The sequence below is a fragment of the Sarcophilus harrisii genome, chromosome 1 (assembly GCF_902635505.1).
Source record: "Sarcophilus harrisii chromosome 1, mSarHar1.11, whole genome shotgun sequence".
NCBI classification, from domain to species: Eukaryota; Metazoa; Chordata; class Mammalia; order Dasyuromorphia; family Dasyuridae; genus Sarcophilus; species Sarcophilus harrisii.
In genome coordinates this window covers 444,859,873-444,874,873 of record NC_045426.1, presented here as the reverse complement: position 1 = coordinate 444,874,873, position 15,001 = coordinate 444,859,873, and positions in this window count along the sequence as shown.

Sequence of the window (15,001 nt, the reverse complement as noted above, 5' to 3'; positions counted from 1 at the left end):
TTACTGTAATGTTCTTGTTTGGTTTTCTGGAGGTCTTGGAGCAGCCTTTATTTCAGTTGAGTAATCATGACAAGAATAACCAGGTGTTAAAGTCCAAATCCTTTATTATGTCCTTCACAATCTAGTTTCCTTGTCTGGGACCCGGACCAGTTTTCTGGAGAGTCTTTCAGACTGGCCTTGGTCTCAGTAGGGGGGAGCAGGAGGACAGGCCAGCCGCCGTGAGACTGATAAAGATGGAAATGAATCTCTCTGAGTCCCAGAGCTTGAGCTCCCATCTCCAGTCAGTTTGTCTTCTCTGGCTCTCTCTCTCTGGATGAGTTTGTCCCAGCTTATATGCTCTCTTATAATTACATTATCATAGGTGTGAATCTTATAGAACTATATTAAGTACTAACTATAAGTATTGAACTAGAGAACTATTAAGCACCATGCTAAACTAGATAACCATTGTATTTATCAATTCCACTGACTTAACACCTTGTAAGAATCCTTGTTTCAGAGTTCTGGCCCATAACAACTTACTATGAGTAAAGCATTGTAATAATAATCTTAGTGCCTTCCCTTTGCAATTACACTTAATATATTTTGTATATATCTTGTTTATGAGTAGTTGTTTGAAGGTTGTTTTCCCCTTTAGATTGAACACCTTGAGAATAAAATTATTTTTTGCCTTTGTATTTCCAGAGGTTTACGTAGTTCCAGTCTAACTCTTTGGTTGGAGATTTCTTGATATTTGGGTCTTTCTTGGTAAAGATCCTGGAAGTTTTGCCATTTTCTTCTCCAGCTCATTTTACAGATGAGGAAAGTGAGGGAAACAAGGTTTGCCATACTATACCCAGCCTCACACATCTAGTAAGAGTCTGATTTGACATTAGGAAGATGAACCTTCCTGACTCCAGGCTCAGCATTCTATTTATTGTATTATCTAGCTACCCTAGGCATACATTAGTCGTTTAATAAATACTTGTTTTCTTACTATGGAATGACTGTGCATCTGCAAAATGAAATTATACTGGACACATCTCTTAAAGGTAGGGACAACATCTGCTGACCCATATAATTGGAATCAACCTTAAATGACTTTTAAGAGATGCAAATGCATACTTTTGTTCTGTTTCAGTTTAGTCATTGGAAACATATAAACATACCCTCACATTTTCCATATTTCTTCTCATGATTATTTCAAGTAAGTTGCACTTCTCACTTCTTTAAGAGTCTTAGGATTGAAGTCCTTCCTTGGCCAAAACACATTAAGAGCAGTGCCCCTATTGCCTGTTTTAATACAGAGCATCTACCATTTTTTCCCATCCATAAAACTCAGCAGGAGAGCTTTTAAAAACTAAATTAAATGGGCACAGGTACAGTTTTTCCTCTGAAGTGCCTCTTTGTTTTATTTCCCCTTTTCTAAATTGAATTAGAAGCCTGTGAGCCTCTCTTTTCATCTGACATAGAAACAACATTCAGTGAATAGGAGTTGAGCTTTTGCTATTGTTCAAGGACAGGTCAGATCATCTTATGGTTCATATCTATCTGCCTTTTGATACATTAATATTTCTAGATGAGGTCCACTCATGGTGTGCTACAGAAATACTACTTTTAAAATAGCATTAGTTGATATCAACTATTGACAGCTGTTGTTTACTGTTTTGTTACTGTTGTTGGGATTAGCTGTTGTTACTGTTATTGTGAAGTATCTTTGTGATCCAGTGCACCATACTATGCCACTAGTGCCCACGGTTTTGTTTCTTTGTTTCTTTGGAAATGTACAATTTTCTTCTTCAGTGAATTGAGACAAAAGTTAAATAACTTGTGCAGGGTCATAAAGCTATTAAGTGCTTGAGTTTGGATTTGAACTCATTCTTCCTGATTCTAGCCCCAGATTTCTATCCACTGAGCTAGTATATACAAAACAGAAAATCTCAAGAATATCAGTGAGAGCTTTCATTGGGAAAAATGTAACATTTTTGAAGATCTTTTTCAATTAACTATTCCTAAAAGATTAAAAGATGCTATTATTTATATTTTAAAAAGTCACCACTTAAAACTAATATATAATATATATCAGGAGGTATAGTGATGCCCACTTTCTCTAGTTACCTTAAATCTTAAAAGACATTTGAAACACTTTCTAAGTTGATTTTGAAATGGAAATGACTGTTTGCTATTCCTTAAGTGTTGTTTTGCTTTTATTTGTACTAAAGACCTCAGCTCTAGAACTGGGAGATCATGTGATCCAAGTCCTTTGTCATAGGAGCATCTCTAAAGCTAGCAATCTCTTAGTTTAGATGAAATTGGGACAAAATGAGGAATTTATAAAACACTGATCAATTAACAGAGGAGGAGGTTAATTTTTCTTTAAAACAGCAAGGATATACAACAAGGATACAGTGAAACTTAGCTTTTCTACGTGTAGTCCCCTTTCTCTCCATCTGGAAAATACATCTGGTCATTATGTGATCAGTGTATGGCAGCTCATATGGTTTCAAATATCCATCAAGTACAAGAGGCCCAAACAAGAGGCTGGGAGCTTTTATGCATCTAGTTCATGAAGCTAGATCAGGGAAACTGGGGCCAATCAATTGTATTGAGATTACAATCTGTATTAGGAAGTCCAATAAACTATATCAGAATAACTGGTTTTATTTATTCACACCTTATATAACAGATGAGAAAGCTAAAGCTTAAAAATAATCATGTTAGCATGACAAAAGAGTCTTGAATAGTGGAAGGAAGAGAAGGCAAAATATTGGAATCTAAGCTAAATTATTTGCCAATTGCAAAATATAAATTGGTAAAGTTCTAAAAAACAAGTTACAAATGTGACTATGAAATGATTTAAGTTTTAATGGGAAAAATATCAAGAAACTGATCTTAGACTTACTAAGTCTTTGAAAATGAGTCTGGAAACAAAATGTGTCTTTTACCTGAAAACTATATTAAAGAAATTTATGGACGTTCATCATCAAAAGTTGGACAATGAAATAATAAATTTTCAACCACAGAAACTCTTCTGTAAACTATCTTTTCTTTTCCCAACCAATATACTTTTCTAATGCCTTACTTCTGAGTTTCTGTTCCATGAATGTACATATCTTGTATGTAAATAGTTGTTTGCATCTGTCTTGTCCCCTTAGAATGTGATCTCCTTGAAGTTAGTAAAGTCATTCTCTGTATTCCACATGCATAGCACAGAACCTGATGTGTAATAAGTTCTTGCTAAATACTTGTTGACTGATTGACTCTCTGATGTGTCCTCTCTCCACATGCCTCTCCCTCTTCCCTCACCCCTGCCAAAAAAATGCCTGGTACCAAATCAGCTAAGTGTCTTAACTCAAATATACAACACTGTGTCTTTTCTCTCCACGATTCAATTTTTGCTCCATAGACAGTGCTCCATAAATAGGGACATCAGGATGTTCCTCTCTAATCCAACTTGAATGAAAACTAGGTTACAAGAATCTACAATTAATAAACAAATGAACTTGACTTCTATACCTAGCAAAATTAGTAAATATCTAGAAAACGTAAGCAGTGGTAATGAAAAGATGCCTTTTGATTTAGTTATTTTATTTATTTCTTAATTTAGTTATGTTCTGGAATCTGGGACCCAAAAACATATATTGTTCTAGTCAATAGCTCACTACTCCAGCATCATGAAATGTTTTTGTTGGTTCTGGGATGGCTGACCTTGTACCCTGATTATAACATCTATGTTATGTCTAATAATTAGACTCTTACCTTCTCTTATGACCAAGTCCCTATGTGATTAGGATTCTTGCCTTTAGTTCATTTGAGAACTCAAGTTGGTTCCTACTTTAATAGATTCTTGTATCCCTGGTCAAGTAGGAACCATAAATCTATACTGAAGTCCAGTCCCAATGAATGGATCCCTGCTATCTGTAAAACCTCCATTATATTGATTATCTTTTTGCATATATATTGATAGGGGTCATCTTATTAGCTAATTGTTATCCTTCATGATACTATTTGCTCATATAATTGGATCTACTTACTTGTCAGATACTAGGTTTACCAATAAGTAATAATTATCAGGGTCTGTTATCTCATTTGATTCAATTGTCCCCAGTCTGAAATATGATTAATATTAATTCTAACGTATGTCACTTGAGCTGTCCCAGCTACTAGTCTGGCTTACTTCTTTGTCCCTTAAAATATGATGGGCAATAATAATAAATAAATAAATAATAATAAATATTTCCTATCTATACATACATATATATGTATATGTATTGAAACATTTAAAGCATAAAATTTCACTAAGACATTTGGAAAACTATTAAAAAGAACTTCTGATGTTCATATAGAAGCTTACAATTTGCAAAATACTTTATATATCTTATCTTATTTGAGCTGTGAGTTCAATAGGAGTTATCTCTCTTTTACAGATGATATTCCAAGAGATTAAAGAATTTTCTCATGTTCAAATGCCTAAGTGTCAGAAGTAGTAAGGGAACCATGGTCTTTAGGATTTCTAGTGCAGTACTTTAGTGACAACACCACACTGCCTATCCCACAAACTCTTACAAACACATATAAACATATATACATATGTATGTGTATACACATATATGCACAAACATATATTTATATACATATATGCAAAGACCGCGTATTTTAAAATCAGCCGGAGTCAGGAATTCAAGTTAGGGGAAAATCGTCAATCTTTATTCTCAGTGAAGAAAGATCGGAGGTGGAAGAGAATGGGCAATAGCAATGTGTGTAGCTGAGTCAAGAAGCTAGCTAGACCAGTAGCTACAGGACCAGCAGCTAGGAGCATAGAACCCAGGCCCAATCTCTCTCAGCTTCTCTTCCTGTCTCTCTCTGCCTCCACCCACCAAAATTGTCATTTCCTATATAACACATCAGGACTTGTACAGAGAGTGGGCGGGGGTCACTTTTTATCCAATCACGTATATTAATAGAGTATAGTCCAATTACTATTTAGCCTCACGAGCTTGGGAACTCAGTGCATCAACTCAAGCCTCAGCCCATTACACATATATATGATAACATATTAGGATAGATAGAATGCAAAGCAATATAATGCACTACAATCACATCTAAGAGCTAGAAAAAAATCAGATTGATCATAGAATTTGAAAAATAGAAATTACCTTAATTATACATATTCTTTCAACTACATTTTACTGACCTAGCCTAACTTGGGACCATTAGGTCACAGCTACATGTTTCCTGGCATTAACAATTGAGATATCTTTTTGAATACCCATGATAGCTTGACTATCACTGCCAAAAACAATTGCTTAAGTTGATGTTGGGTGAAAGGTAATAAAAAGGTAAATTAGGGCACATTTCTTTGAGCAATATAACATTTATTAACAAGAGCATCCTGCCTGTCAATAAATGGGTTGGTGGATTGCTTCCTTTTATGACAAAGACTACAAGCAAAAGGATGGCTCCTCTTCTACAGATTTTTGGGAGTATAGAACAAAGAATAGAACAGGATATATGACATCATGACATTGGATACAAAATTGAGGAACAGAAAACAAAATGACTGATTGGAAGTTTGATAGTGGGAGCTAACAATGACCTCCTCCTTCTTTCCTGAAGGTCCAGGTGCAAGACAGGAGCCAGGCTTTTGGACAGTGAATTAGACATTCTTGAAGGATAGTGTGGTGGCATAAAGATATAAGAGCCAAATCTCTCATATGTACATGTGTCCTTCAAGGTCAGCTAAATTCCTTGGTGCCAGAACAGATCAGTGGTTAGCAGGAGAGCTGTATTTTTAACTTAACCCATGACAGACCCTCAGAATCTTTGAACTAAGTTCAGAGACAAATAACCAAGACTTAAGCAGTTATAGGACAAAATCAATGGCATCAATAAGAAAATGATAAAGAATCAATTCAATATTTTCAATTTGTAAGCACAGAATACAGAAAAAAATCAGCAGCTTCCCATGAGCTAATTTTGTAAACCTAAGTTGATAAAATAATGGCAAATGTTCTATGTTATTGATTTAGTCATAGATAAAAGAAATAAATATAAAAGTATATGTAAACATAATAGGTGAATTCTATTTATGGGATGTACTTGGGATTCTTTTTTAATTATCCTGTACTGTATCTTAGTGGGTGGGGAAGGAAATACTTAGCAGCTATTGTTAAATCATCTTAGGCATCCATCTCAACTCACTTATTCTAAATTATCAGATGCTAAAGTCAAACTCCAAAGACTGAATAAGCAGAGGCTGAATCATTAGATGAAAAAAAAATGGCACTTTTTTAGACCTTGAAATTATGAGTTAAGGAGCTCCCTAGTATATAGCGCCAAAGTTTACAAATCCTTAATTTACTGAAGAAAATGAGTTCCTAGAAGTTTAACTTCTAATAACTTAAAGGACTTAAGAATGTATGAAAGTTGTGATATTAATGCTGGGTTTTGACTCAATTTTCAATGCTTTGGCTATGCCAGAGAACCAAATATCAGTGTGTATCCTTGATTCATTACAATTCAACACAGATTTATTGTGCATAAATTTGAACCACTCTGCTGTGATAAACTTGTACATATACATGTGACTTTGCTTGAATTTGATGAACATGTGTTAGAGAAAGAGAAGAAAGGAGAGGAAAAGGGAGAAGAGAAGAGACAAAGGGCAGGAAATGGAAGAATTAATGGTTTGGGGTACTAAAATTTTCCCTAAGAACTCATGTGTTAAATCTTATTACTCTAAAACCTGACTTTGGTAAATGTTCATATAGAATTACTGGAAAGCACAAATCTGACCATGTCCTTCTTCTCCTTAAAAAACTTCAGGAATGCTCTATGGCATATAGGATAAAATAGAAAATCTGCCACTTAAAACTCTTTAAGTACCATCTTTCCAAAGAGATTTCAATTTAATTTCCCTGTCTTATTCTATTTCCCAGCAAACTATCCTACTTGTAGCTTTCTCTGCAGGAAATGTTAGTCTCTTGTGACTAGTCCTCTTTGTGACTTCTTTATCATTTCCACTGCCACTATCTTGGTTTAGGCCTTAAGAGGCAATATGGCTCACTGAAAGCATCACTGCATTTAAAATCAGAGTGCTCCAAGTTAAGTCTTGCCTCTAACATTTATTACTTTCATGATTATAGATAAGATATTTAATAACAAGCTTCAGAGAGGCTACTTAGACCTGGAAATCTCTCCCTCTTTTTCTTCTACTCTTTGAATCCTTAAATGTCTTAAAGGATACTACCCCTTCTAAGGAAGGCTTTACTGATTTCCCAATACTCATTCATTCTAAAGAGTACTTTGAAGTTCCTTTTTTTGGTCATCAGTATACATGTTGTCTATCATGACAAAGTATAACTGTGAATTCAAGGCCTATTTTGTTTTGGACTTTTTATTCCTAGATTCTGGCACAGTACATGACAAATAGTAGATAATATATGTGAATTCAATGGAAAGAAGAAATTTTTTTCAAATAAATAATCACTTCAGGAGAAGTAATATAATTGAGAATTTAGTAAAGTCATTTTGAAATCAATATCCACTTTTTGACCTTCCCTAAAGGCTTATTTCTTTTTAAGTTATTTGAGGGAGGGGTGTTGAACAGAATAAATTCAACTAGAAAAGATGGATTATTTCATAAAACCATAGTTCATATCTGAAGTAACTTAGGAGGTAATAAAGACCAATCCATCTACACCAGGGCCACAAAGGTACTAAGAGTTTAAAATGGGATTTGAATCTAGATCTTTCTGATTCTATATTTAGCACTTTATTTGCTATCCATGGGAACTCACAGTATGACTTTATTATTTATTGAATCCCCCAAAGAAAGGATACTGAAACCCTGGCTTGAAGTTATATGGAATGGAGTATTAAAAATAAAAATTCTTTAACCCTCTTTACTTAGAGAATCAACTATTTAGTTTACTAATCTTTGAAAGATCAGAGATAACCAGAGATTAGAAGGAAAAATAATCAATGAGAAGATTCAAAAAGATGGAGGAAGAAGTTTTGAGGTCATTAGTGAGTTGATCGTATCTCTTTCATTCAGTTCAATTTTGCTGAAATCATGAAGTATATATTCTTTTTTACTTTTCATTCATTCATTTATTATTTATTTTTACAAAATCCTGGTTTGAAATCATGGACCTGCAATAATCACTGGTCAGCAGGAATGAACATAATTTCATATTTCTTTCCTACCACCTTTGGTAAATAAAAAGTGATTCTGTCCCATTGTGTTTTCTTGATGTATTTTCTGTAACTATTTTTAATGTTTGTTTATTACTTACTTATCATCTCCACTACTACTGCCTTAATTTAGACCTTAAGAGATGGCATGGTTCACTGAAAGTTTGCTTCACTGGATTTAAAATCAGAGTACTCCAAGTTAAGTCTTGACTTTAACACTTTCATGATTTTAGTTAAAATATTTAATAGCTCTGGGCCTCAGTTTCCTTATGTATAAAAAGAAAAAAAAAAAGTCAGACTAGGTGATCTCCGAGGTTTTTCTAGCTATAAATATAAAATTTTTTTGCCCTGTTGTCATAACTAAAAAAACCCCTCATTTCTAGTCTAACTTTGCTCTCTCCTAACAATCATCACAAGGTACTAATCTGCTATATCATTTAGTTATACTAATTCCCAAATGCTTGCAGAATAAAGCTAAAACCCCTTAATCTAGAATTCAGGGTTATTATAAATGTTCTGTTTTTAAAGGTGGATCCAAGTTGGTAGAATAAAGGCAGGAACTTACTTGCCCAACCTCTCCTCCAAACTGGTCCAAATTTCTTTAAATAATTACTCTAAACAAATTTTAGAGCACAGAACACCCCCCAAAAAAACCCAGAGTAAAACATCTTCCAGCTGAAGGCAACTTAGAAACTCAGCAGAAAAGATCTGTAACACTAGAGCAGTGGTTCTCAAACTTTTGTTTTCGGTATCTTTATCCTATTAAAAATTATTGAGGATCTCTCCTACGTTTTTGTTTATCTGGATTATATTTATAGACATTTACCATATTGGAAATAAAAACTATTTTTGAATTTGTAGATCCTCTAAAAGGATTTCAGAGATCCCCAGCATTCTCTAGACCATACTTTGAGAACCACTGCCCTAGAGTGAGAGTCCAGAGTACAGCCCCAACCCCAGCCTGACTTCTGAAACAGTATCAGTACTGGTGGCTTCCAGACCTTTCAGCCCATAGACCCCAAAGAGGCCCTGGAAGGTTAGCAGAAAATGCCTGTAGAATCAGAATGGGAATCCAGCAAGCAACCCCAGCACAAACCTATCCCTGGCCCTAGATCCAGCCTGGAACCCAGCCTCAGTAAGGCAGGGCCTCTGAATTAGCAGCTGGAGGGTGCTGGACTCTCTACCTGGGGACATTAGGGAGGACTCAGAAGGTCACTAAAGAGGATCTGTCTCAATGAATGGGAGTCTGGTGTGAAGTCCCAGTGCAACCCTAGTCAGAGGGGTTCCAGCCCTGATCAGCACACTAAATCTTATAGTTACATTAGGGCAGGCAACCTAACAGAAAGCTGCAAAGCAGAAAAAAGTTCAGGAGGTCAGATCTCTGAAAACAGCTGCACAAAATGCCCTGCATAAAAAAAAATGCACCCTCAACTCTGGAAAGAGAGTCCCACTTTAACAAAGAGTTAAAAGCAGAGTAATAGGCTTGGAAAATGAGCACAAAACAAAAAAAAAATTCTGACAGTTGAAAGTTGTTATGGTGACAAAAAGGATCAAAACACATACTCAGAAGATGATAACAAAATTGAAATTACTACATCCAAGCCTCCAAAAAAAATAAGACATGGGCTCAGGCTATGGAAGAGCTCAAAAGGAACTTTGGAAATCAAGTAAGAGAGATAGAGAAAAAATTAGGGAAAGAATTGAGAGAGGAGCAAAAGAAAATACAAAAAGCTAATGAGGTGAGTAAAATTGGTCAATTGGGAAAGGAAGTACAGAAGCTCACTGAGGAAAATAATTCCTGAAAAAATAGAATTGAGAAAATGGAAGCTAATGGCTTTATGAGAAATCAAAATACAATAAAGCAAAACCAAAAAATGAAAAAAAAAATAGAAAAAAAAATGTGAGATATCTCATTGGTAAAACAACTGACCTGGGAAATAGATCCAGAAGAGAGAATTTTAAAATGATTGGTCTACCTGAAAGTCATGATCAAAAAAAGAATTTTGACATCTCTCAAGAAATTAAGAAAAACTGTTCTGATATTCTAGAACCACAAGGTAAAATTGAAATTAAAAGAATCCACTGATCATCTCCTGAAAGAGATCCCAAAATAAAAACTCCCAGAATTTTTATAGTCAAATTCTAGAACTCCCAGGATTAATAGAATTATTGCAAGCATTCAGAAAGAAACAATTCAACTATAGTGGAGCCATAGTCATGATAACACAAGATTTAGCAGCTTCGATGTTAAAGGAATGTAGGACTTGGAATATGATATTTCAGAGAGCAATGAAGCTAGGATTACAACTGAGAATTACCTACTCAGCAAAACTAAGCATAATCCTTCAGGGAAATAATGAATATTCAATGAAATGGAGGATTTTCAAGTATTCATGATGAAAAGATCAGAGCTGAATAGAAAATCTGATTTTCAAGTACAGGACTCTGGAGAAGCATAAGGAGGTAATCAGGAAAGTGATATCATAAGGGACTTCATAAGGTTTATCTGTTTACATTCCTACAAGGGAGGATACTTATAACTCTTTAGAATGTTCTCATTATTATGGAAGTTAGAAAGAGTTTATATAAACAGAGGGAATGGGTGTGAGTTGAATATGAAGGAATAATATCTTTTTTTTTTTTAATGATGAAATTAAGAGTTGAAAGATGATTGTATTGGGAGAAAGGGAGAAGTAGAATATTGCAAATTATCTGCTATAAAAAGGAGCAAGAAAAAGCTTTTACAGCAAAGTGGAAGAGGGGGAGAAGAGGGGAAGTGAGTGAACTTCATTCTCATCAGAATTGGCTCGAATAGAAATAACATATATACTCAATAGGGGTAAGAACTCTTATCTCACTCTAGCAAAATAGAAGGGGAATGAGATATAGGAAGGGGGGATGATGGTAAAAGAGAGGGCATATTGGAGGACAGATTAGTCAGTAGGAAAACATGTTTGAGGAGGGACATGACTAAAGGAAAGAGAAAATAAATGAGGGGGAAATATAATTAGCAATATTAATAATAAAAATTTTGAAGTAAGTTTCTTTGATGGAAAATTACCATTCTCTTGGAAATGAAGAGCAGAATGCTCTCAGGGAAAAACAAATGAAAAAAAAAAAAGCTGGAAAGTCTTCCATAAATAAAGTTAAGATATTGTATACAACGCAATTTACATCTGGGATGACCAGATGTAAATGACATTCTCATTAGTACAATCATCTATAACTACTCTGAAGGACTTATGATGAAAGATTCTATCCATACCCCAGCAAAGGAACTGATTGAGTCTGAATAAACATTGAAACATTCTCTATTTTTCTCTATATACTCTCTCTTTATTTTTAACTTAATTTTTCTTGAGTATTTTAATTTTCATTAGGGTGGAAGATCTATTTTCTTGTTTCACAACATGAGTTTTATGGAAATGTTTTGTATAACTTCACATATGATTTCTTTGTGGGTGGGGGATAAGAAAGAGAATCTAGAACTTAAAAATCTTAAAAACAAATGTAAAAAAAAAGTTTTAAATGTAATGGGGTAAAATCTTAAATAAATAAATAAATAAAATTAAAAATAAATTTTCTGTACTTAAAATCTTATTGCATACAATTTTTCTCTTTTATTATGTTGATAATGATGGTGATGAAGAAAACTGACACATATATAAACATTTGAAGTTTGAAAAAAAATTTTACATCTACACAAAAGATATAATGTAAATTTAAAATATATGAATTATATATATGTACATATATGATATTTGTACAAGTGGATATGTATATGCACACATACATTTAATCTCTTTTCTACTTCACAGAATCCCATAAATGAATAGGAGGCAGTATTATTAAGGAGATTAGGAAAGATTCCTTGTAGAAAATAAATTTTTTTGCTAGGAGTTGAAGGAAGAGGTGGGTAGAACATTCCTGGTATTCTTGGATTCCTGAAAATCATTGAAACTGCTCAGGAGGTGTAGTGTCTTCTGCAAGGAACAGAAAGGAGGATAGTGATACTGAATCAGAGAGTACATGTGAGTAGAGAGTACATGTGAGTAATATGTAAAAAGAATGAAAAAGTAGGAAGGAACTACATTATGAGAAGCTTTAAAAACCATACAGTTTTCATTTCCAGAAAAATAAGGTAATAAGAACCACTGGGATTTATGGAATAGTGATATAACATAAAGAGACTAGTACTTTTAAAAAATTAATTTGACCCTTGAGTGGATGTTGGATGGAAGTAGAAAGAAACTCAAGGCAAGATATGTTTTGCAAATTTAAAACAACGTTTTTAACCACAAACTAATGTTTTAGCCAATAAAACTCACAATTAGTGAGGCAAGGGAAGACCATAACAATAAAATAGTGGAATTATTAAGTATTATAGTATATGCTGAATATGGCTTATCACCTCTAAAAATAATGAGATCCATGAGACAAAAACGATGTCTTATTAATTTTTCAATCTTCCTAAGCATATGATACAGTGCTTTGTACTTATTACATGTTTGTTCATTACAAACATTACAAATGTCTGTTTAATGAAAGTAGAATCAAATATGCCTCTTTTGTGTCCAAAACTGTATGTAGAGTAGTTGTTGACTTTCAGTATGCAATAAGACTGATGTCAACAATAATATTGCTTTCCATGGCACATCTTGTTGTCAAAAATGTTCATTTTTAAAGGTAGGAATAATATAGAATGCACAGGGAAATTTTCTATTATATGAATTTATTTTCAACATTGCCTTATTTAGAAGCAAGATGATCTTAAAGTGAGCTTTTTTTCTCAGAGGATTGATTAACACATGAGTTACCACTATATTTTAAAGTTGTATTAGCAGATGCCAACACCATAATGAATTTCTCTGATACAACCAAGATGTTTACTTTCTAAACTTCTCATAATTGTCTATTTTCAACTCAATTGAAAAGCACTATTCATAGAATCAGAAAATATAAAAGTTGGTAAGAAGCACAGGAGCCATTTGATCCAAACTCAGATTTTATAAGTGCCTACTAAACATACCCAACATATCCAGTGACCACTGGATAGCATTTAGTGAAGCAAAGTTCAGTATTGTCAAAGTAGCCCATTTAATTTTTGGAGTGTTCCAGTTCTTATTATATTTTCCTTACATCAAATCTTTACAACTTCCTCAATTGTTCCTAGTTCTGGGACTAAATAATCCTTCTACAGGTTTGAAAGATAGTTCTCCTTCTCCATCCATATCCACACTATTACTAAGCCCTCTATATTCTCTTCCTTAGGGCAAATATTCTATGTCTCTTCTCACTATCCTGCTTATACTTCTTTGGACACTTTCTAGCTTAGCAACCAATGTTCTTCCTAAAATATTGTGCTCAAGTTCAAATTTATATTTTAGATGTAGTATGATAACACAGTACAGCAGAACTATTACCTGCCTAGTGTTGGGCATTTTGCCTTTCTTAAAACCATGAAAAATCATTGCATTTTTTTTTCAGATTAGTTGGTATCTATCACTCATAACCCTTCTAATATTTGTATGTTTTATTTTATTTTTTGATTCCTAACTCTACAATCTAATCTATTAAATTTCATCTTTTGTATTTGTCCCAAATAGTCTAGTCATTCAAAATTTGGGGCATACTGACTCCATCATCTAATATTTATCACTTTCAGCTTTATATAATGTACAAATTTGATGAGCATACTATCTATAATTAAAAAGATAAGTAGCACAGGATTTAGAATAAATTTTAGGGAAACTCCATAGAGAATTACTCTCAAAATGATGTCAGTTCTTTGTTTCTTTTCTACTGTTAAATTGTTTTATAAGTTGTCTTAAAGTTTGGGAACCTGAAAAGCTTATAAGTTGAAAACCTGCTTTTTATTTAGAATAATGAAGTATCTGAAGGATTTAAACCATCCTATAGACTGAGAGAAAAAGTCAGGATATAAGTTAGTTTTATTTCATATTATTTATTCAAATTGACATAGGAAGGAAGTTTAACTAGAAAGAATTGAGAAACATAAATGGAGGTATTTGGGATCACCAAAGTATCTATTAATTTAGAAACCTATTGTATATTTCAGAGTCTGATTCTTTTTGTACAGCAAAATAACATTTTGGTCATGTATACTTATTGTGTATCTAATTTATATTTTAATATATTTAACATCTACTGGTCATCCTGCCATCTGGGGGAGGGGATGGGGGGTAAGAGGTGAAAAATTGGAACAAGAGGTTTGGCAATTGTTAATGCTGTAAAGTTACCCATACATATAACCTGTAAATAAAAGGCTATTTAAAAAAAGAGAGAGAGAATTGACAAGAAAAAAAAAATAGAAACCTATTGTAATTGCCACTTCCGAGAGTGTTCACAGAACATATATATATGAAAGCACTGAAAATATGTATAGATTTTGTGTCAGTATTTTTAACAAAAAAATTATGGAAGAGATCTTCTTCCTAGCTTTTCCTGAGTTCAGAAGACAGATAGTAGAAGATATGCATGAGAAATGAAAAGGTAAGAATGTAGCTTACATCTTTGTGTGTATATTTGTATTATTACACTGACTGGTAACATTATATTCAGCATGTGTACTTATTGTACACATCTATGCTCCCTCTGCAGAGATGTGCAATGACAAACTTAGATCAACCAAGAGTTAGCAAGAATCATAAGCAAATTCTAGAAAAACTCTTACCCAATATTCATCTTGTGTCTCCATGTCTCACTAAATCTTCAGTATGAATCTTTTCTTGCTGGGACACTTGCTCATTTGAAAAGTGGGACACTTTTCAAAGAGTTAGTCAAATATAGTAAGACAATAGGAAAA